Source organism: Budorcas taxicolor, chromosome 5, assembly GCF_023091745.1.
Source record: "Budorcas taxicolor isolate Tak-1 chromosome 5, Takin1.1, whole genome shotgun sequence".
NCBI classification, from domain to species: Eukaryota; Metazoa; Chordata; class Mammalia; order Artiodactyla; family Bovidae; genus Budorcas; species Budorcas taxicolor.
The window spans coordinates 10804167-10822553 of record NC_068914.1 but is presented as its reverse complement, the minus strand read 5'-3'; positions in this window follow the sequence as shown (position 1 = coordinate 10822553).

Sequence of the window (18387 nt, the reverse complement as noted above, 5' to 3'; positions counted from 1 at the left end):
CCCTGCAGAGAACCTGGAACCTAGCCCATATGAATGTGCAGTGCCGAGCGGTCTCACCTCCGGGTCTCCAGCGGTCCCTGGTCCTAGTGAAGGGATGGCCTGGCTGGCAGGAAAGGGACCCTGAATGGTGCCAGGCCCTGTACGGGGTTCTGGGACTCAGACCCAGTGTGACTCAAAGGCTATGCAGTGCTGTCTGGGCTCTGATAGCAAGCCCCTGGTGGATTCTCTGGTCTTAGGAACAGGAATCTCATCATGTTAAGACAGCTGCTGTCCCTCTGACCACCTCTCTCTGACCACCCCACTTCTCAGCACCCTCGCCCCCTTCCCCTTTAAGGGGGACCTTGAGTCTTCTCTTGCCCATGATTGCAACTTACATAAGCTTCTTTGCTACAGACACTGCCCAGGTCCTGTTTCTATTAACTGTCCTTACAGCCTCAGACACACAACTGGCTTCCCTTCCTGTGTCTCCTGAACTTCGGGGAAGTGAATCTGATTCTCAGAGCCCAGCATCAAAAGAGCTCCCCTCTTCTCTCAGCTCTGGCCTCAGAAAATAGGACAGACTAGAATTTGGCTGTTGTGGCTTTCCCTCCGCAGAGACAGTGTGAGGCCGAGTCCAAAGAAGGAAGGCACCCCAGAGTATATCCCCTGGAGTGTATGTGTCCACGTGGGGGGATGGTGGGGAGGGGGGGGGAATGTGTGTCAGGAGAGAGCACAGATCTGCATGTGAGCAGGTGTGTGTGTGCCAGAGTGAGCCAGGAGGACGTGTGCAGGGTGTCATCAGGCACAGAACTGCCCGTGGAGAACTGGGGGCCAGGAAGTCGCCTGCCTCCAGGACTTCTCCAGGGTGGCCAGCTTCTCTTCTTGGAGGGAGATGGAAGGGGAGGGGAGGAGGAGAGCTTACATTAAACCTGGAATCCTGCAGCCACTGCCTTCTGCTGGCAAGAGGCGTTTTCTCTGAGAACCGACACTCCTGGAAGAGGGATGAGTAGCATCGACGACAGCTTCCCAAAGGGCCCCCCAGTTCCCTATTGCCCTGGAGCAGAGCTTTCCCACGGCCCTGTCAGTGGCTCATGAAATCATTTTGGTGGGTTGTGACAAGCACTTTTTAAAGAAATAGATGAGAATGAAATAGAAAATACAAAGAGCACCCTTACAAAGTAAGGGTGCCGATTGTATCATGAAACTTTTGTTGCAATTGTGTGTCTGTGTCTGCTGAATCATGCTGTAAAATTAATTCGTACTTGTGGGTTGTGGTTAAAAACAAAAAGTTTAAATGCCATTGCCTTAAAGGCAGGAAGTGGGCAGGGGGTGGGGAGGGAGAGGCAGGGAAGTATGCTCCCCTAACTTTAAGATAAAAAGCAAACCTTCCTGCTGTTCTAGCTTCAGAGCCTGAAGCCAGGGATACAGCTTAATATAGTCAGGTGACTGCCTAGCAAGGCTGCATGGAGACCCACCCACCCCACCCCTCTAACTCCTCCTGAGACGACTGCTTCCTTCCGTGGGCCTAGAGTGAGAGAAGCCAATGGGAAAATCCCAGGAAGGGCCTCACTTAGAGCAGCTTGGGACTCAGCCTCCTGCCATACTGCTCTCTACCCTCTGCTCCCTCTGTGCCCTCACACATCTTCAGCATATCCTGCAGCCCATGGGTCATCTTGGGTTTCCATTCTTCCCAACCCACCCCGCAGAGCCCCCACCTTCTGCTAAATGACTGTCCCTCCACATAAGGCCATAGCGTGCTGGTAGGGAAAGTTATTCAGCCCCACATGCAGCTTCAAGGACAAATTAGGATCTCCTGCTTCACTGAGACCTCAGGGCAGGAGCTCCTACCTGCCCACCAATGTCTCTCTCCTTCAGCTCCAGCCTCCTGCTACACCATGCCCACCTTGCTTAGCAGGCTACCCCACTCTCACATAGACCCCCACTAACTTTCCCCCACCCACTAACCTGTGTTCCTCCTCCCCCAGACTTATCTTTTTCCGCCCAGGCCCAGAGGATGTGGTGTTCCTTCCCCAGTCAGGACCAGTCCCTCCTCAGCCTCTGAAACTGTCACCTCCATCTCTTCTGGGAAGGACTTCAGCCCCTTCCCGGACCCTCCCCCACTCCCTTCCGCAGGCCTGGAGCTTAAGCCTCTGGGTCTAACAGCCTCACCCCCAGCCTTGGCTGTCCCGCCTCTCTGCTCATTCTCATGCAGACTTCTCAGTCTTTCCTTGATCGCTCATCATCCTTGACACCATGCAGCCAACGTCTCTGACATTCTCCGAAACTTCTCTCACAAGCTCACCTATGACCCCTTGTTTTCTCAAATCTGCTCCCCTTTTGGAGACTGGACCTCAGGGCTGCCTTTGACAGTTGTCACTTCTGCCGTGCAACTCCTTTCCCTTGGATTCCACGACAATCCCCTCTTCTGGGTCTTCGGTACTCCTTAAGTCCCCTGACTCGGCGGTCTTCATTGTCTTCACAGGTTCCATCGTCACTAAGAGCAGCGGAGGTCTGTCAAGTTCCTCTTCTCTGGCTGGTGGCACCAATCCCTAAGGGTCTGGAGGATGTTGGCTACCAGCAACTCACTTCTCTTCACACGACAGTTGTCCTCAGCAGACAGGGACCTCCTTGCCTGGGAGGTCACCCCCCCCCCCCCACACACACACCCACATGTGCACCCCTGCCAAGGATTCCACGCTCAAAGATAATTACTAAAAGCCACCAAATGACAGCCTTTACTGCAGTGTGGTTAGCATCCTCTGTGGATCCAGTCGGGGCTGGACTTCACCTGAGGCCAGATAATTTTTTTGCTCTTTCCCCTGCTTTTCACCCTCACTCTCTCCTTTGTAGGTTTCTCCCGAGAACACTCCCTCAGTTAACCACGGGAATCTGAAGGCCTGTCTCAGGCTCTGCTCCTAGGGAACCAGACTAAGACAGTGGGTGCAGGATGGGGCCTGGGAGGCGGCCTTCGGGAATAGGATGCTGGAGGCGGTCACTGACTAGATGTGAATGAGGTCCCATCACTGGTGCCAGTTGTGGGCATGGGGCAGCTGTGTATCTGCTACTCCCATCATCTTCACCTGTGGCGCACTGGGATGGCACACAGGTGGGGGGTTGTGCCAGCTGTTGCAATGTCTCTCGCATTTGAAGGGTAGGTGGAAGGAATAACTATTAAGACTATGGAATTGTGTGGCTATTGCAAAGTGTCACTGATTCATTGAAAAAAGGAAAGAGTAGTCTCAGATCTCTCCATCAGCCATTCAAAACAAAGTGAAAGAGTCCACAGAAACTGTTGGCAAGAAGCACCAAAATTATTCTCTGCAGCTGGGAGCCAGACAGAGTGAGATGAGGCAAGGACTTCATCGTTAGAGCAGCAGAACCTCAAGAAGGCCATCTAGGCCATTCTTCTACACCAAAGTCAGGTCCCTGATAGGGGAGAAGTGAGACCCCTCAAGACACGAAATCAGGATGGTGTGCCAATGCTTCCCCCTCAGCAGTTACTTATTGCTACCTGGAGGGTGTATTATAACCAGCTGGCAGACGAGGAAGATTCCTAAGCATGGTTCACAGATGAGGCCACTTGATATGCGGGTGCAAATCCCGTGTGCCTGCCTTGCAGCCCCTCTTAAGGGACCGAAAGACTGACAGTGAGAGAGTGTTCTTCTAATGGGCAGAGGTTCAGGCTGTACGCCTGGTCCTCTATTCTGCTTGGAGAGGTCACTAAGCAAAAGATGTACAGGTGCTCACAGGCAGGGGCAAATGGCTTGGCTCACTGGTCTGGAGACTGGACCTCACGGCTACCTTTGATAATTGCTGCTTCTGCTTTGAAGCTCCCTTGTCTTGGATTCCATGACAATCCCCTCTTCTGGGTCTTCAGTGCTCCTGAAGTGTCCTGACCATGCACTGGAAAGAGCAAGAGTGGCCTACTGGAGATGGGAGGACCGGTAAAGAGGTATGTGGTTAGACCTATGAGCCTGGGGCAAATGTGAGGACCCACAGAGCACATTTTATCAGATGCCAGGGAGTGTCCAGTACAGAAGAGGAACGAAGCAACCAAGGAGGCAGGGCGGCTCGACCAGCTGATCGGCCAGAATCTGTCCCCGTCCCTTGCTCTCTGTCTAGTGTTTTGCATAACATGGGCTTCCAGCAAGTGTCATGGAGAACGGAGTGACAGCGAGATAGAGATCAAGTTGCATGAGCCCAGCAGCAGAGGCTCCCTGTCATCAGGGCTGATCTAGCTACTGCCACTGCTGAAAGTCCAACCTGTCAGCCATGAAGACCAAAGCTGAGCCCCTGATACAATAACATTCCACAAGCAGATCAACAAGCCACTCGGTGCAAGTTTACTACATAGGGCCCCTTCTGTCAGGGAAACGGGGGTGATTCACCTTGACTCAAACTGATACACCTTCTGGGTAAGGGGTTGCCTCTCTGTCCTGTAGGGCCTGAGGCCAGCACGCTTATCTGAGGACTCGTGCTTAATCGCTCAGCCGTGTCCCACTCTTTGTGACCCCGTGGATTGTAGCCCGCCAGGCTCCTCTGTCCATTGGATTCTCCAGGCAGAACACTGGAGTGGGCCGCTATTCCCTTCTCTAGGGGAATCTTCCCAATCCAGGGATCGAACCCAGGTCTTCTGCACTGCGAGCAGATTCTTTAATGTCTGAACCACCAGGGAAGCCCTATCTGAGAGTGTCTAATTCACTGATGTGCGTTCTCATACAAGATCATTGCAGACTAGAGGTCTGAGTTACAGAAAAGATGGTGTGGCCATGACTCCATGATCCTAGGTTCTACACCACACAGAGGCTGCGGACCTGAGAGATGGTAGAACGGCCTCGCCAAGATGCAGCTGAGGTATCAGATTGGAGATGACACCCGGTGAGGGTGGATGCTATCCTTTGGTTACAACCCAAACCAATGACGACTCTGGTCTGTCAATAGGCAGACAAGGTCAGCTTAATGTGAGAAGCAGGTGGATCTGAGCAGTGCAAGGACTATAGGAAACACTTCTGTTTTCTGCCCACGTCCCTCTGCAGGGCCAAAGCCCAGAGCTACCGTGAGTGTGGGCTCTTAGCCCACAGCAACCTTTTCTCTAGAGAATGGCCCTGAGGTGTCAAGAACTGTCTTATCTGGGAACTTATACCCCATAGGGCCAGCCCACAAGCAATGGCTAGTACAGAGTCTAAAATTCTGGCCCTCTGCCTTAAGGAAGATGTCATGTAGTATAGTTTATGCTCCAAAGCCCTTGCTCTGTGATCAGGCCAACGCTAGCCTCTCCCTGCTCCACCCCTCCCAGTTGTACAGGTTGCTCTGAATAGCAGTCCCTCAATAAATCGCTATCACATGGATCTCGATCTCAGGCTCTGCTTCTGGAGAACTCCACCTAACGCAGCACGCCTCGGTCCTCTGGGTGTTGCTCCTGTGCCCTTTGGCCTAGTCTGCAATTTCCCCATCCCTCTCACGACCTTAACAACCAAGTTTTGATGACTTGACTTCCTAAATCTCTCTCTCTAAAGTTTTGGCTGCACTCTCTTTGCTGCTGCGTGTGGGCTTTCCCTAGTTGCAGCAAGTAGGGGCTGCTCTCTAGTTGCCTTGCAGGACTCCTCACTGCAGCAGTTCCTCTTGCCGAGCACGGCCTCTAGGGCACTCGGGCTTCAGTAGCTGAGGCACACAGGTAATCACAGTGTGCAAGTAATCGTGACATGTGGGATCCCTGTTCCCTGACCAGGGCTCGAAGCCATGTCCTCTGCACCAGCAGGCAGCTTCCCAGCCTCTGGACCACCAGGGAAGCCCCTTAAATAGCTATTTAATCTGATGTCTTCTCTGCATCCTTGATGCTTTACCATAATTCAAGTCACATATAAGTACCTATATCATAGTCTCAATTGTGCCTCTTGGCCCACAAAACATAAAGAATATATTATCTGTCCCTTTAGGAAAAAGTTTGCAGACTTCTGATTTACACTGTAGGACTCAGGCACCTGGATAGGTTGATTTATAAACTCAGAAGATGTAGAGGGAAAAAAGATTCCTTCCAAAGGATGTGAAAGTGTTGTTCAGAAGGGGAAAAACCTTGGGACAAAGGGGCGTGTGTGTATGTCTGTCTTCAAACAGAGATGTCTCCCCATCAGTTCTGTGATCTAGGAGGAAACCCAGGAGTTAAAGTGAAGGGATTTGGACCGGATGCCCTTCATTGCCAAGTTAACAGAAGACGTGTTGCTATGCAGTTCATAGCAGGACAGAGTGGGAACTCTCTAAACATTCAAGAACATTAAGGTTACTGTCAGGAAAAAAAGGTCAAGTTATATAAGATGGAGAAACATGGATATTTCTTATAGATCTGGGGGTCCTCAGCCACCTTAAAGAAGTCCACCTCTCTGAAGCCACAGTCTGGAAGGACCACAGGGAGGGACCACACAGAAAGTGAGGGATGCCCCTGGAGCCCCAGCTGTGTCCAGTCCTGCCTGTCTGAGTGTTTCAGCCTGAGCACCAGACATGAGAGTGAGGAAGACTTCAAGATAACCCCAGGCTAGCCAGTATCTGGCCCAGAACACCCCAAGGGAGGACTGTCAGCAACAGCTGGGTCCAGTCAGCTTCCAGGTCCGTGAGCCGAATCAACGTTTGTCATTGACTGAAGCTGCTGCTTCAGGCTAGTTTGTCATGCAACCATAGGTCACCAAACCATCAGCGTGAAGCAAATTCCCATATGCCATGCAGGATGCCCTGGATTGGTGGTTATATTAGAAGAGCCCAAGCTCAAGGCGTGGAGGGATGGAGAGAAACCCTTGCCATCCTCCCCTTGTGTCACTCCCAAGGCCAGTCCTCCCAGGACTGCTGGGCTCTATCGTATCCTGAGGACTAGGGCCCAGGTGTTGTTATGGCTTTGGGGAAAGATGGGCTGTCACAAGAGAGAGGGAAAGAGAGAGAGAGAGGATATGGAGAAAGACGCAGGGTGCATATGGGCAGCTTTTCAGAGGCCTGCGGGGTGGCCGCTCTGCTACATGAGGACACCGCTAATGGCAGGAGGGGCGCAGAGCCTGATCCCTACCCTCAACATCCTGAGACTTTGAAACGGTCACTCAACCCCTTTAGCACCTTCACAGCTGCTCCACACTAGGGGAAAGGTGAGGGGCTGCAGCTAGGGGCCAAGGGTGCGGAGGAGGCAGCTTCACCCTCATTGAGGCCTCTGAGCTGCCCCCTAGTGGTGGGCGGTGGAGAAACAGGAGCATGTCCTGTGAGCCTCTTGCTTCCAGGTGCCAGAGGCTGCTGGAAAGAGACCTCCAGTCCCACAGCTTGGTGCCCAAAGAGGGACGAGTCCCAGGAAGCACTGGGTGATGGATGTAATGGGAGTTCCCCCGCCTCGTGGTGCAGCAGGAGAAAGAGGAACAGGGACACAACTCCAGGCAGGTGATCCCCCAGCCCTCCGGGCCCTGACCCCGGCGAGCAAAGAGAAATGAGCTAAAAAGACCCAAGGATGAGGATTCCGGGGAGGCCTCAGATACCCTGAACTGCCTGCTGAAGACCCAGCTCCGCCCCTGCTGCCACGAGAGCAGACCTAAAGGAACAAGGAGGAACCACGTGTCTCTGAGGCCTCAGAAGCAATGTCATCATGAAAAGGACACCTGAGTATTAACCAGTCATTGAGGAGGTGTGCCCGCAGCCCTGCTCTCGTGGCTGCCCTTGTAAACTGTACTCCCCGGGGAGAGGCTGACCAGAGGACAGCTGCATGCTCAGGGGTGTGTGACTCACCTGAGCCAGGCCGAGGGCAAAGAAGGCTCAGGAGACACATGGCTGCCTTATGGTAGTCCTGTCACATGCTGCTCCAGCCTGAGACATGCCCACCACACCAGCCTCGGGGGCAATGGTCCTGGCTGGGCCTGGAATCACTTCCTGGTTTGGGGGACATCCATCCTCAGCCTTTAGAGCTGGCCAGGACACAAGGAACCTGCCCAGAGCAGAGCAGAGAGAGAGAACCCAGCTTCCTATCAGTCCCACAGCTGTGTGACCTCAAACGTTCACTCATTCTCCTCTCAGGGCCTCAGTGACCCATCTGGGCAGTGGGCATCCTACCCTCTCATCTCATCACAAATCCTGCCTTGCTCAAGAAGGGTAGTGATCAGGTAGGTGGGAGCAGGGCTAAGCAAGGGCTCTATAAGATGTGGAGGGAGGCGCCCGTGGAAGCAGCAGCCTTGCTCTGATGCCCAGGATTGCCAGTCCCGTGTCTTGACCCCACAGAGTCCTCAGTTTTGTGGGGGTGGCAGTCTTACCATCAACTTGTGAAAGTCCAGAGGGGTTAGTGTCCCAGTAGAAACCAGCAGAGGCTGGAAAGGTGGGGGCTGGGGTTTGAGGCTTCACATTTACTAAGGGCTCAGTCGATACTGTTCGTGAGACAGTCACGCAGTCTCTGTGAGGGATGTTGTCTGATTTGTTTGCTGGTGTATCCACAGTGCCTAGACTACAGCCTGGTATACAGCGGGAGCCTAATAATTACTTGATGAATAAACGAATGAATGAACGAACAAATGAGCAATCGGAAGAAAGGTGAGAGAAGGCTGTCAGGTGAGCTGGACCATAAAGAATGAGTCAGAATGAGGTGGAACAAGGATTAGGAAGAAGACAAGTATGTCCACAGGCTCAGAGGCATGACAGCAGACGGGGCATCTGGAAATGGCAGAATTTCCACTGCGCCTGGGGAAGAGCCAGAGGATGTGGGTGAATCTGGGCCTGAGAATCTGGGTCTTTACCTTGAGGACACTGGGGCGCTGTAGGGGGTAGCCAGCTAATTAAATGCGGTGGGTTTTGTAAACAGCTTTATGGAGATACAATTCACAGACCACACAATTCACCCATTTAAAGTGTGCAATTCAGTGGCTTTTAGTGTATCCACAGAGTTGTGAATCACCATAATCGATTTTAGAACATTTTCATTACCCCCGAAAGATAACCCATGCCCATCAGTTATCATCCCTCCGCCCTCCCAGCCCCTCAGCCCTAGGTAAGCTTTAATTCACTTTCTGTCTCCATAGATCTGCCAGTTCTGGACATTTCATATAACTGGAATACAATCTGTGGTCATTTGTGACTGGCCCCTTTCAGTTAATATAATGTTTCCAAGGCTCATTTGTGTTGCAGCATGTATTTCTGCTTGATTTTTGTTGTTGTTGACAAGTAATATTCCATTGTATGGATTTACCACTTTTTTATCCATTCATTAGTTGATGTATATTCGGGTTGTTAAGATGTGGCTTTTAAAAAGATCTTCTGATGGCTAAAATTAACAAGACTAACCACATCAAATGCTGGAATGGTTATAACTTGACCAGAATACTCATATATTACTGGTGGGAGCTTGTAATGATAAAACCACTTTGGAAAAGCAATTTCTCACAAAGATATGTGTGTGTGTGTGTGTGTGTGTGTGTGTCTGTGTATGTGTGTATATATATATATATACACATACACTTTGTATATCCCAGCAATTCAACTTGTAGCTAGGCTATTTCCAGTTTTGTTTTTGTTTTTTTTTTTCCTATTATGAAGAATTCTACAAGTTTTGGTGTGGACAAAAACTGGAAACAGCCTAGCCTATATCAACAGGAGAATGGATAACCAAATAGAGTTATGTTCAAAAATGGAAACGTTTCCAACTAGTCCAAAAGATGGATGAGGGTAGGGACTCTGCTGGTGGTCCAGTGGTTAAGAATCTGCCTTCCAATGCAGGGATGCAGGTTCAGTCCCTGGTCAGGGAACTGAGATCCCCCAAGACACAGGGCAACTAGGCCCCAGGCAGCACAATGTAGGATCCACAGACCACAACAAAGACCCCCACATGCTGCAACTAAGACCAGATGCAGTCAAATAAATAGATGAATAAGATGGATGTGGGGAAAGCGTTATGTTGTATAAAAGAAGCCAGATGTAAAGGAATATGTTGTGTATAATTAATTTCTATGAAATTCCATTGTATGTGAAATTCAAGAACTTGCAAAACTCACCAGAACACAGATTGTTTTGGGTGCGGGGTGGCTGATTGAAAGGGAGTACAAGGGAATGTCCCAGGATGATGGAAATATTCTATACCTTGATTGGGGTGTTGGTTGCATAAAGATAAACATTTGTCAAAACAGTGTATCTTATTGAAGGTAAATTACACTCGAATAAAGTTGGAAGTGGGGTGGGAAGCACCTCCGGGAAGCATTGGGGAAGTCTGACAGAGGGGCTTAGGCTGGAGCACAGGCGGAGGCATCCTCCAGCCTCTAAGCTGGGGCAGGAGCAGCAGAATGGGCACAAGGGATGCTAGGAGGATGGAGAGGGCACTCCTGATTGACAGGAGGTGGGCAGTGGGCAGGGGCGAGCGTGGCTCGTGGGTCCCTTTCCCTGCACCTCTGGTGCTTTAGTCATCAGCCTGTTCCCACTCCATCCCTTGGGCTTCCAGCTGTCACCTGTGTCACCGTCTTGTGATGCTCCATGACTTACGGGAGAAGAAGCCAAGATAACCTGGGCCCCGTGAGATCAGCGGAGTGGCACCCTGGGGCTTTCCAGATGTGCTTGCTATGCTGTAGGGAGGAGACTACAGGCTGGGTGCGCCACCTCGACTCATGGGTGGTTTGGGGCACCCAGGGAACCAACTTCCAGCAAAAGCCACCTGGGAGGGGTAGCCCAACCTCCCCGTGTAACCGGGGAGACAACCAAGGTCTGGGAGGGCAGAGGAGGAGCCCAAGGCCTGCTTTTCTCCCGCCTCCTCCCGCACGACTCTGATCTCAGCTGGGTGGGCAGTTGCTGGTCCAGCGGCCAACACAGACGCTTCCCTCCCAGAGAGGGTGGATGGGAAGCTGCTGAGGGGTTACCCTTCCCCTCAGAACATGGCACAGGAGGGCAGGGAAGCATAAAAGCTCAGCCAGCTCCCTCTGTGGGCCTCAGCAGATGAAGCACACGGTGGCCTGGGGAGGAGCTGGCAGGACAGTCCCTGTCGTGCGTCACTCCGTCATCATATACCCCGCCCTGGAACTTCCCTTAGGCATCTTCTCTCCCTGTCATCGGCCTCAGCAAGGACTCAATCACTGGTCCAAAAGTTCCTCTGAGATGTTTCCACTGAGCCTCAAGAACTGAGCATCTCTGAAGGGCCATGATGGGGTTTCCTCTTGGTTTCTCCCTTTCCCCACGTCCACTGAATTATTGGTGCACTGAATTATTCCTGAACAAAGGAAACTTGGATACATTTTTTAAACTTGGATACATGTTTTATTGAGATATAGAAAGTGTGTTAGTTGCTCAGTCATGTCCAACTCTTTCCAACCACATGGACTGTAGCCTGCCAGGCTCCTCTGTCCATGGAATTCTCCAGGAAAGAATACTGGAGTGGACAGCCATTCTCTTCTCCAGGGTATCTTCCCAACCCGAGGATCAAAGCCAGATCTCCCGCATTGCAGGCAGGTTCCTTACCACTGGAGTTACCAGGGAAGCCCATTATTGAGGTATACCATAATAATACAATGACTGCATATGTTATCAGTGTAGAGTTCGAGGAATTGTACGCACATAGCTACCACCCAGGTCAAGATATAGAACATTTCCAGAATTCCAGAAAGCTCCTTGTACCACCTTCCCTCTCACCTGACCCCAAACGTAACTGCTGATTTCTCTGACTTTAGATGAGTTTTACCTTCTCTTGTACTTCCTAAAGATGGAATCATCCAGTAGACGCTCTGGCTTTTTTTTCTCTTTTTTGCTCAATGTCTGTGAGCTTCACCCATGAAGCGGTATGCATCAGTGGTTGGCTCTTTTTTATTGCTGGGTGGGACTTCCCTGGTGGCTCAGATGGTAAAGCATCTGCCTACAATGCGGGAGACCCGGGTTCAATCCCTGGGTTGGGAAGATCTCCTGGAGAAGGAAATGGCAACCCACTCCAGTATTCTTGCCTGGAAAATTCCATGGACAAAGAAGCCTGGTGGGCTACAGTCCATGGGGTCGCAAAGGGTTGGACATGACTGAGCAACTTCACTTCACTCCATTGTATGGATGTACCACAATATGGGTATCTATCTCACTGTTAATGGGCATTGGGGTTGTTTCGAGTTTGGGGCTCTTATGAATGTTCAAATAAAGTATTTGTACAGATGGACATTCTCATTTATCTTGAATATATGCCTAGAAGTGGAATTTCTCTTGAGTCATAGGTTAGCATATTTTTAACTTTAGTAGGTGATTGCCAAACAGGTTCCTGAAATGATTGTACCCATTCACATTCCCACTAACAACGCATGAAAGTTCCAGCTATGCCACATCCTCACCCTGTTAATTCTAGCCATCCAAATGGCGATATAATGCTGTCTCACTAGGGCTTTAAAACATTTCAGTTCAGTTCAGTCCAGTCACACAGTTGTGTCCGACTCTCTGCAGCCCCATGGACTGCAGCACACCAGGCTTTCCTGTCCATCACCAACTCCCAAAGTTTACTCAAATTCATGTCCATTGAGTCGGTGATGCCATCCAACCATCTCATCCTCTGTCGTCCCCTTCTCTTCCTGCCCTCAATCTTGCCCAGCATCAGGGTCTTTTCAAATGAGCCAGTTCTTCGCATCAGGTGGCCAAAGTATTGGAGTTTCAGCTTCAGCATCAGTCCTTCCAATGAATATTCAGGACTGATTTCCTTTATGATGGACTGGTTAAACCATTTGCTTTCCCTTAATGACTTATGATAATAACTTATAATAAGCTTTTCATATGCTTATGGGTTATGTGGCTATGCTTTTGTTGTGTGAAATCCCTATTCAAGTCTTCTGACTGCTGTTTATTGGCCTGTTTGCCTTTTTGCATTGATTTATAGGAGTTATTCATGTTACTGGATATGAACTTTTGTCAGATGTATGCATTGTGAATGTCTTCTCCCAGTTCATGGCTTCACTTCTTTACCTCTTTTTGAATTCCGTTTTTTTTCCTTCCAGTTTTATTGAGGTGTAAGAGACATAGAGTACTGCGTAAGCTCAAGGCGTACGGCATAATGATGTGACTTACCTACATCATGAGATGGTGACCACAGTAAGTTTAGTGAATGTCCACCATCTCATATAGATATGGCGTCACGTCTTTACTGCCTTTTCTTACTGATGTCTTTTGTTGAACAGAAGTTACTAATGTTAGTGAAGTCTAAGCTATCCTTCTTTTCTGTTACGTTTAGTGGTTTTTACATCCTCTAAGAAATCGCTGAGAAGCCCAGGTTTTGTGCTGGCAAGGGTCACGCAACTTCCATCCTGGCCTCCTCCCAGGGCAGGATTCAGACAGTTATTACTCCCTCAACGCTGTCTGTGAAGTCAGCTGTTTATCAGTTTGTCCCCCACCTATGCATCCACCCACCCACTCACTCCCCTGTCCATCCATCTATCCACCCATTGATCTTGCCCATATTTATTACCATCACCATGATGACACGTAGTTACAGGATGGGATGGTGATGGAGTTAGAGATGAACAAGGCCCCCGAGGAGCTTACGATCTGGTGGGAAAAATACAACCTACGTGAAGTCCTTGACAGGTTTCTGTCCATCCTCCTACCGTCCTAAAATCTGTAGCTTTCATTCATTCCTCTCTGAAACTCCCATTGATTTGTCTTTGTTCTGTGACCTCTTCTAATATCTGTATCCTGTTCCTACAAATACGAGCTACAAATAGCAAAGGTGATTCTCACCTCTCACATTTTAGGTACTTGGCCTTTATTGATAAGGCGTGAGATGGTCAACAGCCCTGACCCACCGTTGGCTTAAATCCTGCTTGTGATCAGCTTGTACTCAGAAAAGTGTCCCTCTGTTGGGGGGCAGGGGTGGTCAGAAGGAGACACCTTCACCAGGGCTGACTAGCCAGCATGGATATTTGAAGGCTGGCCCTGTGGGACCAGTAGGTGGGCCAACCTGGCAGCAGAGAGGTAGGCAGTGGACACAAGCAGGAGTTCAACCATCTGATGGAGCTGACCAAGAAGGAAATGGGGACTGGGGCTGGGGGTGCAAGCTGTCATGTTAAAGGGTGGTCTCCTTCCTGCTGAAAGGAGTGGATTCCAGCTCTCTGCTGCTGGTCTCAAGTTGCGCTGGGGCCTTGGGCCAGTAGTGAGGAGGGTGGAGAAACTGCACCCCTCTTGGGGGCCTTCATCTAACCTCTAACCACTGACTTGGCAAATATATCTCATCTCCCCAGGCCAAGCATCTGACTGGCTCCCTCCCCAACCTCTTTCTGGGGAAGTGGCTCAAAACCAACAAAAACAAAGAAGAGCCTGTTGGCGTTGGGCCCAGCCAGCCCGGCCTCGGCCACTCCTCTGTGACCTGACCACCCAGCAGCCATGTGGGCCTGGCTGCCATCCTGACTGCATAGCACCCGCCCTCCCAACGACACTGGCCCTTTGTCAAAGGAGATGGCTTGTGGGGACAGCCCTGGGGAGAGGAACAGCTGAGCAGACCAGGCTGGTGCCAGGCAGGACAGGGGGGCTTCGGCAAACAAGGTGTCCTAGAGAGTGGCCTGTGGGGCTGGGGAAGGACCAGGCAGTAAGCGGCAGTCCAGCCACAGTGCCTGATGACACTGAAACAAGAATCGAGGATGGGAGGGTGAGCAACCCCTGAGCCTTGGCTATAGGACCCTCCCCAGACACACACCCACCGCCACGCAGACTCCTCTCTCCCTCCGCCACCTCTCTGCTGAGCCCAGCCCTCATGGTGACTCTGCCAGGTCTGGCTCAGGGGTGACTGGACCAGCCTCTCTGAACCTTCAATAGGCAGAGAGAGCCCAAGGGTTGGCCCTTCTGTTCACTGTTTGCTCAGAGCTTAGGGGTGACAGATACCCTCTGAAGTCAGCCCCTTGTGGGCTCTATGGCGGGGATGATTGAGAGGCAGATCCGGGTTGAAAAGAAAGTCATTTCCACCCTCTCTTCGTACCAGGCACGGTGCCATGGGCTTGACCTGCAGCATCTCATCAGACCTCACAACAACCTTCAGAGGGTCAGACTCAACTTGTAATAGGGTTACATCCCCATAAACACATCTTAGGTTGAAAATCCTAAGTCGAAAATGCATTTAATACACATAACCTACCAAGCATCATAGCTTAACCTAGCCTACCTTAAACACAAGCAGATCACTTACACTGGACTACAGTTGAGGAGAATCATTTAACACTAAATCTATTTTATAATAAACTGTTGAATTGCTCATGTACTTTCTTTCTTTCTTTTCTCTTTTGGCCATGCCACATGACTTGTGGGATCTTAGTTCCCCAGCCAGGGATTGAACCTAGGCCAGGGACAGCCCTGTGATACCGACATGCAGTCTAAGGAACACAGCCTGAGAGTCAATCAATTTTCCAAGCTCATCTAATATCTGAAATCTTTGTTATATAAGTTGAGGCCTCTTCCAGTCTGACTAGTATCTGCTGACCTTTTGTACTAAAATTCAGGGACAATGGAGATTAATTCTGGGATTAGGCCAAGTCAGGTCAAATATAGGCTTAGCCACTTGATGCGAGGAAGACTTTGTAAGGTCAGACAGCTTATATAACCTCTGTTAGTTTTGGAGACCTCCAAAGAGGAGCTTTCTATAACTGCTTTATAAAGATCAGTTAACACTAGTACCTGTTCTTAAGGGCCGTGGAGGATTAAGAAGTAATATAGGGCATTCCTTGGCAGTCCAGCGGTTAGGACCTCATGCTCTCCCTGTCAAAGGCCCAGGTTCAATCCCTGGTCAAGGAGCTAAGATCCCACAAGCCATGTGGCACAGCCAAAATAGGAAGAAAGAATGTAAATTCTTACCATGTGCAATTATATTGAGTGTGCAGTAAACGATGAATATTCTTACAGTCGTCAAGCATTCAAGACTATAGCGCTTATTTTAATTGGAAGAGAAAACAACACTTGCCATCACTGATAGGCAATCTTGATTCTGTAGAGGGTAGGCAATGTTAATTCTAAGGCAATTTATTCAGCTGGAAGAGGAAGAGATATAGATGTTAGTGAGCAGAGACTGAGGGTAAAGCCAATAGATTCAAGAAAATCACGCAGGTCAACGAGAGAAACAAACAAACCAAAAGAGGGGCTGGGGATACAGAATTGCAAGCCCTTGCCTCCTGGCAGCCACAGAGTAGAGCCCAGAGCTCAGATGAGGTTGGCCCAAGCAGCCCCTTAGACTTGGCAGAGGCTCAAGTCCCACTTTTAGGGAATGTGGCAATGAGGCCCTGTCCTTAGGATAACAATACCGACCAAGGCTGGTCAACACAGGTGGGAGAGGGTGTGCATGATGGCTGACCTGAGCTCCCTTGGGAGGCTCTTGAGTCCTGCTGAGGGCTCCTTTTCCCGTTGACTCTGTGTGAATAACTGTGTTTATACATCGCTCACCTGTGCAAGTAGACGCCATCTCCAGCAGGGCTGAAAACCAATGGTAGATTCTCTAGGGCAAGAAGACCCAGCCAGAGCGGGGGACAATGCAAGCTTTGGAGCCAGCCAGACCTGGGCAAGTCCTGCTCAGCCACCTGGTATCGGTGTGGCCTTGGGTAAGTCACTGGCTGGGAGCTGTCCTCACCACGTGCAGACAGGAGCCTCTCCCTTGTGGAGTTATCACAAGGATAGATGGAATTGCACATCAAAACCGCCAAGCATGGTGTCAGGCTAGCCGGAAGAAAGGCTTCCTGAAAGGGATGATATCTGGTATGATCCAGCTAAGTGGTGCCACTTGGAATCCACCAGTTCCTGAAGGAAGACACAGCGCCAAGGGGAATGGGGAAGAATGCCAGTCTCCACTGGACACTAGAGAGACCTTGGAGAAATTGCTTACCCTCTCTGGACACCCATTCCTTCATCTGTAAACAGAGTGAATCCCCCAGTTAGCAGGTTCCTGCTGAGGATGGGGTGATGTCTAGAAAGTGCTTAGTGCAAAGCCCTGCACCAAATTATTAAGCAGTACTGTCCTTTCCCTGAGGCCACTGCAATGCCATAGCTAATCCCTAGCTCAGGCCCTCTTGCCAATGGCTTCCTCACACCTTCCCCTCTCTCTCAGGCTCCACGTATTCTCCTTCAGAGGAATGAGATAACAATAGCAGCCCAGCCCACATGGTCACCAAGACCCATCAGGCCATCTCTCAGGGCCAGTTGTTAGCAACTGGGCCCTGAGGTCTCTGCCAAGAGTGGCTGAAGACACAAGCCTGCTGAAATGGCAGGTCAGCATGGAGCTGTGTGTGGAGCGATGGGATAGGAGCTGGGTTTTAAAGGGCCTTAGCTACAGATATCATCTATCTATTAGTTATCCATGCTGCATAACACGTGACCCAACACTGAGGAGCTTAAAGGAACAAGCATTTTATTGTCTCAGGATTCCTGTGGGTCAGATGTCCGGGCATGGTTTAGCTGAGTCTCCTGGCTCAAGGTCTCTCAGGAGGTGGTAGTCAAGGCGCCAGCTGGGCGGCAGTCACCCCAAGGCCCTACGGGGCCTGCAGGATCCACGTCCAGGCTGGCTCACATGGCTGCTGGCTGCCTGCAGAAGATGCATGTCCAAGTCCCTCCTGTAGCGGCCAGTTTGGGTTCCTCACCACCGGGACCTCCACGGGCTGCCCGAGTGTGTTAACAGGGCAGCTGCTGAGGAGAGACAGAGAGAGCGAGGCCAAGGCAGAAAGCACAGTCTCCTTGTTGCCTGATCTTGGAAGAGGCACCCCATCACTTTTGCCCTATTCTGTTCACTAGGAGGAAGTTGTTATGTCCAGCCCACATCCAAGATGGGGGCAACGCCAGGCTGTGACTACTGGGGCATCACTGGGGACCATCTTATAGACCGCCTGATTCACTGGAGGTGGGATCAGGGAAAGATGCCATCATAACTTTGTATCTGTTTGTTTACTTGGCCACCCTGGTCTTACCTACAGCATGTGAGATCTAGTTCCCTAACCAGGGATTGAACCCAGGCCCCCTGCATTGGAAGCATGGAGTCTTAGCCCCATAACTGTTTTATAGAGTCGAAAGAGCCCAAACTCAGTGACCCTGGCTCAAGGGCTGGCTCCTCGGTATAGCCTTAGGCTGTCTGCCACTTTGCTACTTACAGCTCCAGTTTCCTCCTCTGCTGCTGCTGCTGCTGCTGCTAAGTCACTTCAGTACCAGGTGCGATAACATTCCAGGCCAGCTGACCTCACAAGTTGTGTTGTGGATCAAAAGACACACAGTCTTATGAATATACTTAAGCAAGCCTCCAAATATTACACACCAGTTGGTGTGACGATGGTGTTCTTACGTTATTAAAGGGAGTCTTGGGTCAGCAGTAGTAAAAATCTACCCATTAAAAAAACCCATCTATCAGGGACTTCCCCGGTGGTCCAGTGGCTAAGACTCCACACTCCCAATGTAGGGGGCAAAGTTTGATCCCTGGTTGAAGAACTAGATCCCACATACTCTGAC